Source organism: Plectropomus leopardus, chromosome 7 (assembly GCF_026936395.1).
Source record: "Plectropomus leopardus strain MGB_pleo_1.0 chromosome 7, ASM2693639v1, whole genome shotgun sequence".
Classification (NCBI taxonomy): Eukaryota; Metazoa; Chordata; class Actinopteri; order Perciformes; family Serranidae; genus Plectropomus; species Plectropomus leopardus.
In genome coordinates, this window is record NC_142182.1 from 13,381,532 (window position 1) to 13,397,791 (window position 16,260).

Sequence of the window (16,260 nt, forward strand, 5' to 3'; positions counted from 1 at the left end):
AGCATTTCTAAGCAGTACACAAACATTTAAAATAAGGCCAATATTAGGAAGGTTACTTTCGAAAAATGTACAGATTACAGAATACCCTGTTAAAAAATTGTAATAGGTAAATAATGTAGCTGTTTTGAGAACTTCATCCAAGTAATGTACCTTGTTATATTTGATTAATTTTTAAGGAAATGTTTTAAAAGTCCTAAATTATGATGTTGACAGCATTTTTACTGCCGGGAAGCAGGTTTCACACTGTACTGTAAAATTAGAGTCCTATTTTCTTTTACTTTCTTTGTGTACTTGCATGTTTACACCAGGGGTCTGGGAGAAACTGCATTTCAGTCCTGTCTATGCCCTGTACATATGTCAGAATTGACAATAAAGTTGATTTTTACTTTGACTTGACCAGTTATTCTCCTAACACATATGATTAATAATGCACTATAATGTAGGTATAAGCAGATATAGTTATACATCTCTAAGTATTTTTTTTAAAAGTATAGTGTTACATGCTCATATATTGCTTATAAATGCACTGTAGAGAGACTTAAGGTAAAACACACATGACATCATGAATGCCAGACATCAATATTCTTGGAGTAGCAAAAAGCAACTTGAAGGGGGCATAAAGAGTCCAGTCAGAGCTTTATTTTGCCACTTCAAGGTATCACCTTGAAAGGTTGGAAATAATTGAACACCATTAGGTTCACTCCTGATTACCTTAATCATCTTTCTCCTAGAAAGGTCATTTTACAGTCTGGTTAACTACGGACAATAAGAATCAATGACTGGTAAATGATGACATTCATAAGAGCTGCTTGTGGTAATGTCTAATGGGCAAGCTAACACTATTTTAAAGAGATTAGCACGCTGAGGGATAGAATATGGAGCCAGACGTGACATGGCATGACAAACTGTGACCATTAAACACAGCAGATGACTGGAAAGTAATTCACAACCTCTGCTCTTGCCGTAGTTAGTAAATGGTCACTTTATGATTACTTTTTAACCTTTCTAACTGTTCAAATTAATCTGACAAATCGGATGGTACCTACTTAGTAATTCCAGTCAATCTCCATATGTTTGGTTTGGAATTAGCACAACAGATGGCTGTTGTCATACAAAAAGCTTGTAACTCAAGTTTTGGTGATTTTAATGTCACAGCACAACTTGTGGTATGATGTGGGTTGAGGGAAAACAAATATGGTACCTTTATTAACCCTGTTTTGATAAAGTGTGACCACCCCAGACTACAGATGTTTGTGCTTTTTTTTTTTTAGCATAAATAATATATTTGAGCATGACTTTCCATATATTGTGTAACCTTTATTAATATTCTTCACTATGCTTCACATCCAAAGAAAAATTGTTTTGTTGCATCATTAGTCTTTCACTTCGAGCAGAATGTAAAGCTTTGTACCTGGTGCGTGTCATTCACACACACCACACACACATGCGCACACGTGCGTGCGCGCGCGCGCACACACACACACACACACACACACACACACACACACACACACACACACACACAAAACATCTACTGCACAATCAATCTTCTCCACACATTACAATAAAATCCAATTGCACTGATCCGTTATTGTTCTGTCATCAAAACAATTCTTCATCTCAAGCCAGACGGGTGCGAGCAAAATATATTTTAGTTATATCCTTTCTCTAGTCCAGTATATTCAAAGCGTCCTCCACTACATGTCTACACTTCATCAAAACACACACACCACCCAGTATTTCAGATGAGTGTGCCTTTCATTCGGGGTATACATTACTTCTGCAAATGGACAATCAATATGATGAACTGGAGTCAATACTTTAACGGCCGTGGCCAGAAATGTGGTGGGCATTTTGTTTAGTGTTCCCTATGAAATGCTCTCAGGCGTTCTCTGTTAGCTTCAGCTCATGAGCGGCTCCACTGCATGAGAAAAAGCTGGTGGCAAAAAACAACAAAACAGTCAAAAAAACCAAACTTTGATCTCTGCCACTTGCAGTTTAAACACAATATTAAAATATTACATTTCTGTTTGGATGAGGAAGAAAGTGGGGTGGGTAAACGGATCTCTGTGCCAAATAAAATTTAAAAAAAAATCAGAAGTGGGAAGTGAGGACAGACCACACAAAGTCCCACCAGTTTCTACAACTTTTTATCATCTTAATTGCAGTCTACTTGCTGTTCTCTTTGCATCAAATTAGCTGCCATTCATTATAAAGGAAAATTATCACATGCATTAGAATTAAAATACAAAGAAAACGATTGTTATTTAGCTCTCAACTTGTACTCCAACAGCAGAGTCACAGTCGCAAAAAAAAAAAAAAAGATGTTTCATTACTTTAGGATATATTACAGGGCTGATGTATTGGATGGCATTGGATGTGGCTGTGTGGACAGAGGCACAGCGAAAGAAAAAGACAGAATCAGACGAAATTAATAAAAATCATAGAAGTACAAATTATGTTATCCTCTATGGTTTGAGCTGTACTTAATTAATAAGGCTCTGCAATCTATAATAAACAACATGACCACATACTGGAGGCTTGTCTCCACTCTGTATTTAATCTAAGTGGAGGAGCTCAGACTGACCCTGTGTGGATAGCATTGTGCAAAAGCCCACAGACACCAGTGATAAGCTTTTTCTCCAAACTCTCTGCCAGCAATTTAAGCCTTGCCCTTTGCCATAATCCCTCCCAGACTCACTTACTGGCTGACATGCAGAAGACTATCTATCCTAACTCAAGTTCCCCAACTGTGCCCTGCTGATAATGTTCTAGAAGCCAAATGCCAACTGAGCTACCAGTGAGCAAAGTGTAACCCCTATGATACTGCTGTTCCATAATATGCTTTAATTGCATTTTGACGCATATAATTCCTGACATTCTACAGTTTGGAAATCACTAAGATATTGAAGAACAGTAACAAAATTGTGCTCAAGTTCATATTTACTTTGATGAATCTCTGAAGGCGATTTTTTTCATTGAATAAGGACTGTGTATTTTTCTTTAGTTTCTGTTTTAGTTTACATTTGAGGATAATTCAGCTCCCGGTAAAACCAATGTCTGACTCTTAAGTTATCAGAGAAAAACGGTGAGCACACATCAGTGCATGCTAGGCTAACAGCCTGCCTCCAACATGCCAAATAGTATTGGAGAAACACTGATTTGTAATGTGAAACGGATTCACTCAGTGTTTTTACTGGATTAAATCACCGGGTCTGTTTGCTTTGGAGAGGAAGAGACCTCTGCAGATAATTCAGCTCCCGGTAAAAACCTCTTGAGTATTTGTGGCGAGCCAAATGGCGTAGAAGAAACACTGATTTGTAACGCAAGAAGGATTTTTAGTGTTTTTAATGGCACCAGGTCCATTTGTTTTGGAGAGGAAGAGACCTCTGCGGATAATTTGGCTCCCAGTAAAAACCTTAACGCTGAAAGAATATTAATTGGGTTAAGTTTCAGCCAGTTGCAATTAGCAATCCTCATCTATGCCACGAAATCTCCCTAAATCTTACACAGTTTCTCAAAGGCAGACTTGGAAAAATGCTAACGTATCCATGAAGTGCAAGGTATGATGTGACAGTTTATGTGAAGAACTGTTCACATCAGCGGTCTTTTATGTATTGTGTTGTTTTATCTGGTGAAATGTTTATATTTATGGACTTTCATGTATTGTCCTGTTTAAGGTAATGTAGGCCACTTGCTGTTCTGTGTCAATTGTGGTGTGGGGAGTGTGTGTAAATTAATATGTGAACTTCTGACAGTCAAACATCAACTATAACAACACAGACGATGTTCGTCTTGTGCGGTTACAACAACCCATACATTCTTAACAATCAGTGTTGTTGCTTTAACGCTAACCAAATCACTGCAATCAACGAGAGTAAAGTTATAATTTGAATAATTAAAAGAATTTTCATGTTTTACAGTAATCCAATTCCCAGTTGATCTAAGTTTGCATGGCTTGTTTTATAATTGAGTTAATGTCCAGAAAAATATGTAACAACTAACAGCAACAGACGCCATTGAAGCCACAAATACATCAAGGGAGATTAGGGGGCAATGCCTAGTTGTTATTATCTGCTTAACTTTTCTTCCACTCCCACTAAAGACAAGCAAGTAGGATTCTGGTTGTGTATAGAATCACCTCTTTACCATTTACCACCACTTTCCTCCCAGAGTGAAGTTGAGGCAGAGAAGTGGCGCATGCACAGACTGAAAATACATAAGAATCAATGTCTAAGATCAAGGTTTACACATCCCACAGTATAACTCGACACAGTGATGAGTAATTCAGCTCTGCTGTTCAGTGGTTATTTGGTCTCTGATTCCAAGCTTATAGTATTTTCACTAGGATCCCTGAGTGACAGATTGGATATTTTGACCTAAAGTGGAACAGGTTTTACTCTTGCCAGTGAGTAGTAAATGGTGCAGATCTCTCAGTCAGTCGATATCAGTATCAGAAAACAAGGTTTTGCCAACAGAAACATTTTAAACCACAATGCTACACAATTTTATTTAACGAAACACAATTGCAGAAGACAATTTGGTCAATTCAGATGTCACTGAAGTGTGTTTGGGTGGAAGGAGTTAAGGCTGTCTGCTTATTATCCTCCAATTCAACAGAAATTATCATTAGTTTATAGCTTATAAATGGACTATGGACTATCCCTTAAGAGTTTCAAATGTATTACAGTTGCAGGGACTTCTGTGCTGCTTTTATCTTGTAATAATCACACCCTTAGCATGTATGTTACATACTCAAACAGACCTGGCACTAGGGCTCAAACTTGATAACTGATTTGTGGGCAGATGGTTTATTTATTTATTTATTTTAAAAATCAATCCATTAATCTTTTAGTTTATGTAAACTGATAAATTATCTTTTTGTCAATCAACTGATCAATTTATCGCCTTATCATTTCAGGCACTTTCAGCACACAAACATTTATTTTACTAAACATTGAAAGGCTAAAAACAAAAGGAACTCTGTGTGAAGTATAATTTCTGCAGGATTTGTCCATGGCACGACAAGGTCTACCATCACAATCTATAGCTGAACCCTCAACATTCTCCTCAGAAAGCTCTTTGGTCATGTGTCACCACAAATTCTTTTTTGATATCTTTTTCTGTGTCTACCTCTGCAGATTGATGCCCCTGTGACTTCACGGAGTAAAGTGTGAAATGAATCATACAAAAGGGAAAAAAAAGCAACCACCGTGTCCTGAGAACAGCGGTGGACCAACACTGTAAACATAATTACATACTGAGGATGTAGCTGTGTACATGTTTACATAAGTGCCATCTGAATATGAATCCTTTTCATTTCAGCTGGTAAACAACAGTCAAGACCTGTTGGTCAGTTTATACACCATTTGACCATTTGAGAAGCAGTCAGTTCCTCTAGGCTAAGTGCTTCCCAAGTCTGTGTGAAGTGTTGGGTGAAAATTAAAAAAAAATATTGTTACTCTGCATCCATCCTGTATGATTTTGCGGTGCTAAATTGTGTGGCCCTGCGCTCAGCTCTGCAGCCCAAGAGAAAGAGAACACATCATAGACACACAGCTTGAATATGCTAACCTCTGCAGGCTATCAAAACTATTAGAATTACTGTACACGCCTGTAACGCATCATTTAAAAACCCATGACTTTGTTCAGTGATACAACACTTTCCCAAACTTAAAGGCTAAGAGTGTACACATGCAATCCCAATCAACACTGGATTGTGCAGACAGTCTGTAAACACACATAAGGATGACCCATGTACAGAGACCCACAATCTGAAGACTGAAGATCTTGAAACCTCTCATCACATAAATAGACAAGCAGGATATGACACAGGAGACTTGGAAATAGTTACAGCAAAGGTGACAAGGGGCTTAAAAGACTTCATACACCTGACTTACTGTCCCTTTAAATTCAAAGAAAAGATTTGTCTTTAATATGCTGCCATGGTCTCTTAAGAGAAATGTTTCAAGGCTAAGAAGTCTGCAGATAGGGAGCACAGAGGTTACACAGGGTACACACAGGTGAGCGGGATAATGCTGATAACTTGATTTAGTGTGGTGATTTTTGCTTTGCAGATACAGCGATGAAAACATAGGCATACTGTATTCCTCTGGGAGTGTGTGGTGCTTGCCTCGGGGCAGGCAGTAGGATCAGCACCATGGATAGCGCTCATGGCAGAAACAGAAATTGTGATGCAAAACTCAGTCTCTGTGGACATAAAATTATAATCATTTGCTATTTGTTGATTTGTGCCATGCTGAAAGTATTTGTACAAAGTCTATATATACTATATAAGAGTACCAATATTAACATCAGTGTTAGTTTGTTATGCATCTCTAATGTAGTTTTATAATCAATTTGAAGTCCTCTGAGGACTTACAATCACTGTATATTTCCTCTGCAATTATTTTGAATTGAATGCCTCATGTATTCTCTTCCCTAACTGTATAATATTTACCTCAATGTGGGTGGACAGGACCAATTAGAGGACATTATCTACTGCTGTTTTGTTGTGCTTTACATTTGACCTTGCCGACAAACCTCATGTACAACTGCGGCATTCAGAGGCACAACAGCTGAAACTACATTAATGAGTGCTTTGCACTAATAAAGAAAAATACCATATTTCTTCATCTAAACATTGTCGAATAGTTTAAATTTCCTAGGGGTAATACCTATTATATTAATGGAACATTATTGTAGGACTAAAATGAAAAAACAAAAATTGCATTGTTATGCCATGGTACATTTTCAACAACTAACTAACAAACATACAGCAAAGTCATATGATATTTTTCCCATCATTCCTTGGGCTCAAAGCTATTAAATGCAACCTGAATTGCATGCAAGGGGAACATGGGTTGATAAACATAGGCAGTCTCATTGGCTGACAGTAGGTGAGTCAAACCTCTCCCTCAGTCTCCTTCTCTCTCCCCCTCTCTCTCACTGACTCACACACACAAACACGCACACATGCTTCAGTAAGCGTTGTATACTTAAGAAAGCAGATTTGTTTAATACTAGCTGTTGTCCCACAGCTGCAGCCATGCAGGGTTTTTATATAAAAGCGGAGCAATGAACTCAGATTTGCCAAGTCACAAGCTGAATCATTTTGCAACAGAAGCCCCGTGGCTCCTTCCCGTACCAGAATCCAGCAGCCTGCAATAACACACACACAGCCTCAGTAATCTCCAATGTGCATGGGTAATATGCTGCTTTTAGTTTAGTGATTGTGCTCTAGTTGCTGTCATGAAGTTAGATTCGTACATCTCAGCAGAGCACTTAATTAGCAGGTTAATTTATTTTCTGAAATAGAAATACATACAGTGCAGCAGGGTTTTTCAATTTTTACCTTGGTTGTGGGTCTGATAATATTTCTGGTCCAACCCATAAGAGCTGTAAAATGACAATTTGTGGCCTAGTTTTTATTCCGTGCCTGGTGGGAGCTGCATGCAGACTGCCATTATATGTAAATTTTATGTTTTCATTAAAAAAAAAGCAAAAAAAACATCAAGCATATGTTAATCTCTTAGATTTACTAGAAGCCATCAAGTGACCTTGCATGAGGTCTTAAACCCCATGTGTAGTTTCAAGTTGAGTCCAAATAAATGAAGTGAATTATTATCAGAATAATGAAACAATAATGAAACGAGTTTTAATAATTTTTTAAAACATCTCACAAGATATGTTTTTATTTATTTTTCTTTCACATTAAAAAAAGTGCTTTTACATTGGTCCTTTTGGTTTCCCAGTGAATTTCTACTCTCCTCTGCTACTGTCCATAATTAACAAAGCATCTATTTGGATGCTGCTTTATCTTGGCATGCACATATAAATAATATTTGTAATAACACACCACGATGCATTTATATACGTAAATGTTATACAGTATGGAATCACTCGGTGGTACAGCTGTTCTCTTTTGGGCTTGAAGGTAGACTGGCCAGTCTGCTACTGATTCGCTCAAAGACTGAAGAATCGTTGAGTCAAGTTCCAAACTGCATTTACTAAAAGAATGTTGTACCTGACTGTGGATGTTACATCAGATCCGTCTCACAATTTATTTGAAATATGTCAGCTTTTGCCTTCATATAGAAGATTTAGATTCCCACAGGCTGGAGCGAACAGGTTAAACAACTCTTTTGCCCCTCAGTCTGTCAAACTACTAAATCAGAGTATGCCTACCTGGGTCAAACACTGAAAGGGCGAGGGAGCAATTAAAAGTCACTCACTTTGTGTAATGTCTGATGTAATACATGTTTGTAGTGTGATTGCTTTGTTTAGCTGAATGGTTGGTTTGTGAACTGAACAGTGAACGTCTTGAATTACAAGACACATTTCAGAAAATATTCTGATATTAAAGTGAAATCAATTCAAATATAAGGCTGATGAAAAAAAAAATAAACTTGATTCCTAAAAGATGCCAATTATTTTGGTTGTAAGTGTTCATGGTAATGGCTGGATATGGTGGCTATAGTTTGTGATGCAGGATGTGCACCATCACTCCTGCTTAAAAGGGCATGGCTCTTAATGTCTTGGTTCTCAGCCAAAGAAGGAAAATTGGTTATTTATGTTGTGGAATAGTTTCAGGAAGTTCTTACTGAGTTTGGTGTTGCTAAAACTCAAACAACAAACTAACTAAATTTCACCCTTATTTTGCTTCTTTGATTATTTCATGGATCAGCAACCTTTTACAATTAAGTAAAAACAAAGGAATACGATACCAGCCTTGACAAGGCACCATGTTAGTGAAGTTGTTTCTGTAATGTGCAGAGTTGTTTCCAAAATACATAAAATGGAAACGATAGCAAAGCTAACATATTTCATACTTTCCAAAATAAATAAATCAACTCAACAAGGCTTTTTTGGTGATAATTTAGTTCTTCTAAGTTTATGAAAGTAACTGGCTGGTTCACAATACACCATCCAAAACTAATTTCTACTTCACTGTCCAGGATCAATATTGTAAATTAAAGTAAAGTAAATAATCATTCATCCTGCATTTGCAATATTATTGTTATTATTTTTTGACAACTTATATATTACCTTTATTTAAACTAAAAGAACTAACTAATTAAAAGATACAACTTGGGGACCTGCAACCAGCTTTTAAACACATCATTAACATATTACCCGTTTATGAAAGTTATATGCAAACACTTTAGCAACCAGCTGCATATTCATGTTCACTGGCATTGGCGTACATGCCGGCATTGTGTGTCAATGGCCAGCTTTGGTGAAAAAGCTGTAGAGGCCCATCACATCCAGAAAAAGAAAGTTCATATTCACACTTACTGGGTAAAAAAAATGTGAAAAAAAAACTCTTTTAATTTTGACTTTTTACATTATAAGCTTGTACAACCACGAGCTACCCTTTTTTTTTCTTTTATAGAAGCCCTGACAAAAACCGGTCAAAGATAACAAACGGGAAAACAGTTTTGATCAGCCTTAGAAAACAGATCACCAGACTATTTTCTCTCACTTGCCTTTCAGTATTTCAGTCCTTCTTTTAAAAAAAAATCACAACTAGGCTGCATAACTGTATTGATTTATTTATTTTTACTGGCGGATATGGGCTTCCATGGTTTGCCCACACTGGAGAAAATGCGATGAAGGAAAATACCTATCATACAATAAAACATGCTATTAAGTGACTTACTAATGATGTTATAACCATGTCAGCACACTTAAATTTAATCATCAAATGAACATATCTGGAGAGCGCACGTGCACACACACACACACACACACACACGCACACACACACACACACACACACACAGTAATGACATTAAACATCGCTGATTGTGTCCTCTGAGATGTCTCCTTTGAGATGTCTCCTTAGAATCTAAATATATATGTTCTTCTAATATCGCCTCTCCCCGAAGGTGAACATCAACATATGGCTAAATTACGTGCTACATTACTTCTTAATTTTTTCCTTTGCCTATTCATGTCTCTCCCTTTCAGATAAACCCTTGAAAAACAACCTGATGTAGAACCGATCTGCTTCACCGCTCCTTACATCGTCTTTCTTTCTCTCTCTGCTGCTCCTTTGCTCACACCAAACCTCAAGAGAGACGCATCATGGATGATAATGGCTTACCTCTAGTGTAGACACTTATTCATATCCTGAACAACAAAGTTGGCCAGCCGATAATTACTACATGTTGTGGGCAAACACTCCACAGACATCATCCTGAGGGGCCTGAGCCTTGTGTGTAACAGGTAGTACAAATCGATACCAACCACCAAATGGCAGATTGCAGATCCCACATAATTAGACAGAGACATGGGGAGAAGGAGAGAGCCCCACTCGCATGAACAGATAAACATTAAAAGAGTGTTTTCAGCCTTCCTCTTACCATGTTTCACCAACATTCATTGCCTTCCTATCGACTGGCAAAGCTACTTTCCCCCGAAAGTGTTGATTGACTTGCAATTGGAGGAGATCCAAAGCATACCTAAACAAAGCAGCCAAAAGACAGCAAACAACAGAGGTGTAGTGTGGAATGCTAATGAACAGTATCATCAGTATCACTCTGCTTTTATCTCCAAAGAGTGATTAATAATCTGTGGGCATACTGGAGGCTCAGACAACTGTGTGTCAACACCTCTGTGTTTTTTCCACTTCTCCTGTCACTGACCCCTTGATACTGTCACAAATAATAGACACAGAAACTAAATGCTTCAAGTAGAAGCACATTTGTTGGAGGAAAAAAAAACAATTAAAGTATTAGTGTGGTGTAAGCACCAACACTTTTATGACTTCAATCTTTTATGACTTTGATGTGCCAGTGGTATATTAAGCCTTACTTTGATGACCTGTCTATAATGAGAGGTTACACACTTAAGTATTTTCTTCGTAGGGGTATGGACCAATGGCCATACACTTAGATTTCAGTAATGCCTCTCTCTTTTACTAACTATCCCTTTTATGTTGCTTTAACTTTTTTCCTCCCACTTACTGCAGGCCAAATCTAAAACGACGTGGTGGTGAGTGTATGCCATGGTGCAGATCTATCTGCTGACAATCTCAGAACCCAGTGGCTATCATGTGATGACTATAATGTGCAGACCTCCTCCTTTGTGCACCGGTCATTTTTTACAATATGATGTCAGAGAAGTTAGAGTCAGTGTTTGCTTTGTCCATTCAGAGCTATTGTAGAACAACACTGCAGACTGAAAGAGGACTCGGTCCAAAGGTAGATAAAAAAAACAGCTCATTCTAAGGTTACATAAACACAGTTATTCTCAGGTGATTATAAACTAATGAAAACATAATTTTGAATATTTTATTCAATTTCTGTCAATAAATGCCTCAAAATCCCCCCAAATCCTGTCTTCAACATACTTTTATAATGCAGAAGAACAGGATATAGCAATGTAGTGAGGAAATCCATATGTTCCCATTGACATTTCATTTTCTCCAGGTATCACGTAAAGATGACTGTAATTATCTTTAAAGAAGAACTTATGATACAGATTGCTCAACAGGTATGGAAATGCCACTTGACGCTTTCGGACAGCCTTGGAAAAAGAATTTGAATTGGATGCAGGTGAAATTATCTCACCACTGAAGCAGTTATCTCTTCTTGCTTGAACAACATAATCTGACAAAATGACATCTTTAGATGGTTATTAGTACAATGAAAGAATGATGAATAACACAATGGAGGCAGAAGGAAGGGAGAGCCTTGCAGTGATTAGCTGTCTCTCTTGTACATTTTTGTTGTGTGTTGTCCACCTAATAATCTATCCAACACCACCATGTGTGGCAGCATGTGGACTTTTAAATTACAGGGAGGCCATTCCTGTTCATATAATGGCATGGTAAGAAAATGGTATACCTGGTGTATTGGGTATCTCACTATGGGTGTTTGACAGCAGGAACTAGCTCTCTTTGTGTATTGTGTGCTTCTTCTTACTCTTTTAGTTTCAGTTTGGGGCTTGCTACTTGCTTGCTGATATGATGGCAAATAAACATTTATTTCTGTGGACATCTGTGCCTTTCCCTGATTATATTGAGTGGACAGTACCACTTATTTTAAGTAAATAATTCGCTGCAGTTCCAACTCTACTTATGTCATAATTCATATGCTTTCATAACTGGTAAATAAAGCACTGCAGCAGATACAACAAACTTAAAACCACTCAAAGAAGCAAAATATGTAATTACATTTTGCCTTGGTGTCAGATCTACATACTTCTCTGTGCTGCTCATTTTATTTGATCAGTCATAATTAAAGTATAGTCAAAGCATTGCATTGCCAAAAGTCTCTCTGTCTCTCTCTCTCTCTCTCTCTCCTTTGATGAGCATTTGATGACTTCCTCTGGATGCTACCAATTCTCTAGAGATATTAGCAAATTTGTCACTAGATTTGGTACCTGTTCAGACCGTGACATCTCCAGAGCTCCAGAGCTCCAGATTGATAAATCAGACATTTTTGTTTTTTAACCATGGGGGAAAACCATTTATGTTTTTATGAATGTGTATTTGGAGACAAATCTGTATCACAAATGCAAATCCAAATGTTTAATCCAAGGCCTCTGATGATCACAATTCTATCCATACACTGTGTAGCCGTCTGTCCACTGAGAGCACAGGCTGTAGAAAATGCTCTGGTATGTAAATCCTGATTCATATACGATGTCATCCGGTACGGGCATGTTAGTATTTCAGTACTCTCCTTGGAAAACAGCTGCTGGAAAACAGTTACCAACACTGTAAGCACATTTTCTTGTCACCTTGGGATCAGTGCAAGTCATGTGTTTCCACACTGCTAGATAAAAATGAAAAGTAGTAGCTAAAAAGCTTTCACTTAGATGATTGGGGGAGTAGACAAAACCTATAGCACTGCTCTGTGTATTTATGTGTATGCTGAAACAGAGCACATCCATCAGATATTCCACTACACCAATTCTGATGTATCAATGCAGTGCTTCAACCAGCCATCAAAGGGAGTCGCTGCATTTGCATTTCATCCGAACAGATTAGGCAGACCTAAACATCCAGAAAAACGAACAAAACAAAACACAACCCTGAGGGCTATGAGTTCAGGTTTTCTTTTTTTTGTCAAGGTTTATACTGTATATTGTTATTTTGTTTGGCCACAAACAATAAAACAGCTGCCACCAATCTGTTGCTGATTTTAATTATTTCAAACAACTTTGGAAGTGTAACAAGTTGTTTCTGTTTAGACTGTCAATTGGGTGTTGTTCTCTAAGCGTCTGCCAGCCTTTTGTGACTGGTGGAAAGATTTCGTACAACTTGGAAGGCATAAAAATTGGAGTGATGTAGATTAAACAAAAACAATACACTGAACTAATTTTGCAGTTTATAAGCCACAACAAACAAAATAACCAAATACAACAGCCTACCATGCGTTTACTGCATATCACAGAACTCATGTAGTGCCTCTCACCATTAAGTTACAGAAGTATATATTTTATTTTTATTTTAAACAATGGATTAATCTTTAAGAGGCTGCAGATGTGGTCTGTGATCTGGAATTATGCATGAGTCAGTCTATTGATTAGCTCTGCATGAGAGTACCATGTTGGTCAGCAGTTGCTCTTGGTCACTATAGCTACATAAGTGCATTTGATTGCATATATCAGCACTGAGCCTTCAAACATTGGATGACGTGCAATGTACAACTGGTAAAATGGATTAATTAACTTGCAAACTGTTGAACCATATACAATCCATAGCTCCACAAGTAAATAAAGCATGAACCTGACAGAGTGAAGAAGAAGAAAACACAAACAAATACGACTCTCCTGGAAGCTCCAGAGGAAGGATATAAATCTCTCTTTGATATAGTACACAAGAAAAACAAGCCAGGCCTGCATTGATAACACTTTCATCTTCCATTACTTTATCGCCCTTCCCAGCAAATGACCTTCATGTTTCATAAGTGACAAGCAGGTTTGCAGCTAATGCATGGATTATTCTCTCTTTCATTATTACCACCATTCTCAATCACAGAGGACACTACTTAATTATGTCAACAGAAAAAGCTCTTTCACACGCTATCTCAAAATACAGTAAAAGCAAACCAAGGGAGAATAGTTTGCTCTCTGTATTTCAAAAATGTGGCCTTATCCTTCAATCATAAAGCATGAAGTCAAGGTAAATGCTAGTACAAAGAAAAAAAAATCAAATGTACTTTGTTGGTATTATGTGCATTTATTTATTTATTTTTTGAGAGATTATTTTTTGCTGGGGTTTGCTTTTATTGATAGGACAGGTTAAGCCTGAAAGGGGGAGAGAGAGGGGATGACATGCAGCAAAGGGTCGTAGGTTGGAGTCAAACCCACTGCTGCTGTAGCAAGCCTTTAGTACATGGGCGCCTGTTCAACCCAGTGAGCTACTGGGCACCCCGCATGTGTTGAATTTGAAATAACTTTACTGCCATATGGTAATGTCAATAGTTAATCATTAAGTGGTTATCCACCAAGCATATTTTTGACCGTTTATACATGTTGGTCTATAACTTAATTTTGCTTCCCCTTAGTTTACTGCAATGCAAACCACCCCAGGCTGGTAGAAGCTGGATAGCTAGCAGCATGCTCATTGGGTGAACACTGATTATTACGCCGTTGCAACCAAACAGTACTGCTAAGAAAGCATTGAGACCACATTCTGCTCTCCCCTCAGGTTGTCCTGAGTAAGTGTCTACATTTTGAGACACAAACTGCTTTTTGCACTGCCAGAGCTAAATGTTATCACTGTTAGCTCTGTAAGTTCTGTGATATGCACTTTTGCAGCTCAAAATGAAGCTGCTCAGTCACTGGGCCGACTTGGGGAAGAACAGAGGGTAGGCACAATGATTCTGCAGCAACGCACTCCACAACCAGGACAGTGTTAACAGCTGATTGCTGAATGATTCAGGCAGTGCGCAGTGTGGAGAGGAACCAGAGAAGACTGGAGGTTGGGTGGTGGGCATGTTAACACAGTTAGCCTGTTGTCTGACAGCAGAGCCAACAGAAAATAAAATAACAGTCAAGACAGTTACATCACAAAACATAAAAACTTCACCACCTATAATTGGATAGTGCTTTGAAATGCAGCACTAAAACTCACTGAGACAATGGACTGCCAGACTAAAAGTAAAGGCCTATTTTACATCTTTTTTTTTTTTTTTTTTTAAATTACCAGTTAATGGTGTTGGCCTATTGAAAACGAGATTAAGCGAAATAGACATTGCTAGTTAATACTGTAAGGCACATCATAAAACACAGTAATACACTTGCAATTAAGTAGTTCTCAAATTTAAAAAAAAGGAGAAGAAATGGATATAATTATAATAATAATCTTATCTACAGCAAACTGGAGTGGGAGAGAGCAGCCTGAGATATGATCAACATGTTCCATCTGATGCAGCCCATGCACCGGGATGGAAACATGTTATTGCCAGGTGTTATCTAAAGTAACAGAGGATGGATTGTGGCTGTGTGATCTGACCATGCAAATCATCACCAAGATAAGGGAAAAAAAACCCCAGCATAGTCTCAGTGATCACGTCCCTGTCTGTCACACTGTGGCTTGCACTAGATGTCTGTTAAGCTCAGCATGCAAACAATTTCTTGGCATTCTTCTTGCATCCAAGTAGTGCCATCTGTTTCAATGATTACTTTAAAATTCAAGTTGCGTGCGAGATGAACTTGTGCATGGGTGTGGGTGTGAATAATAGAATGTAGTTTGTTTGTAAGTCAAGGAGCTGGATGAAAGAGATGTAGGATGCAACATAACAGATTTAATATGGAAATACTGTTTTATGACAGTATTTAAAGAGATAATGTGCCAATTTTCAACCTTTCCATAACCATTTCAGTAGCACATGTAAATGAATATTAAAAAAAATTCCCTCCATCATACAGGCACCCAGATCTCCATTCTTATATCTAAGTTCAAATCTGCTGGCTGATATGTTTTGCATCATTTGGCAGATATTGCTGGCTCAAACTAAAATTTTTACTTTTGCATTGTTGTATGCCAGCCAGAATGGACACATACTGTAGAGTATAGAAGTGGATCACAAGAGAGCCGCCCATCTCTGTCTCACTCTCTCAAACTCACACCAAACTGTAAACCCACACAGTGCTGACTACATATAAATCAGCATTATGTTACTGTATTGCCTATCTCTCACCTAAAATGTCTTCAGAAACATAGTTTGGCTGGAATATCAGAATTTGTGACCAGACAGTGGGCACCATACTGCTTTCTGTATTGTAAAAATGGAGGTTGAA

The 16,260-nt window shown here is 37.9% G+C and overlaps 1 protein-coding gene across 6 annotated transcripts in view; it reads right to left on the reverse strand.

Moving 5' to 3' along the window:
* lrrc4ca (leucine rich repeat containing 4C, genome duplicate a) overlaps positions 1-16,260 on the reverse strand; it is a 217,652-nt gene that overhangs the window by 93,372 nt on the left and 108,020 nt on the right. The window lies entirely within an intron of this gene.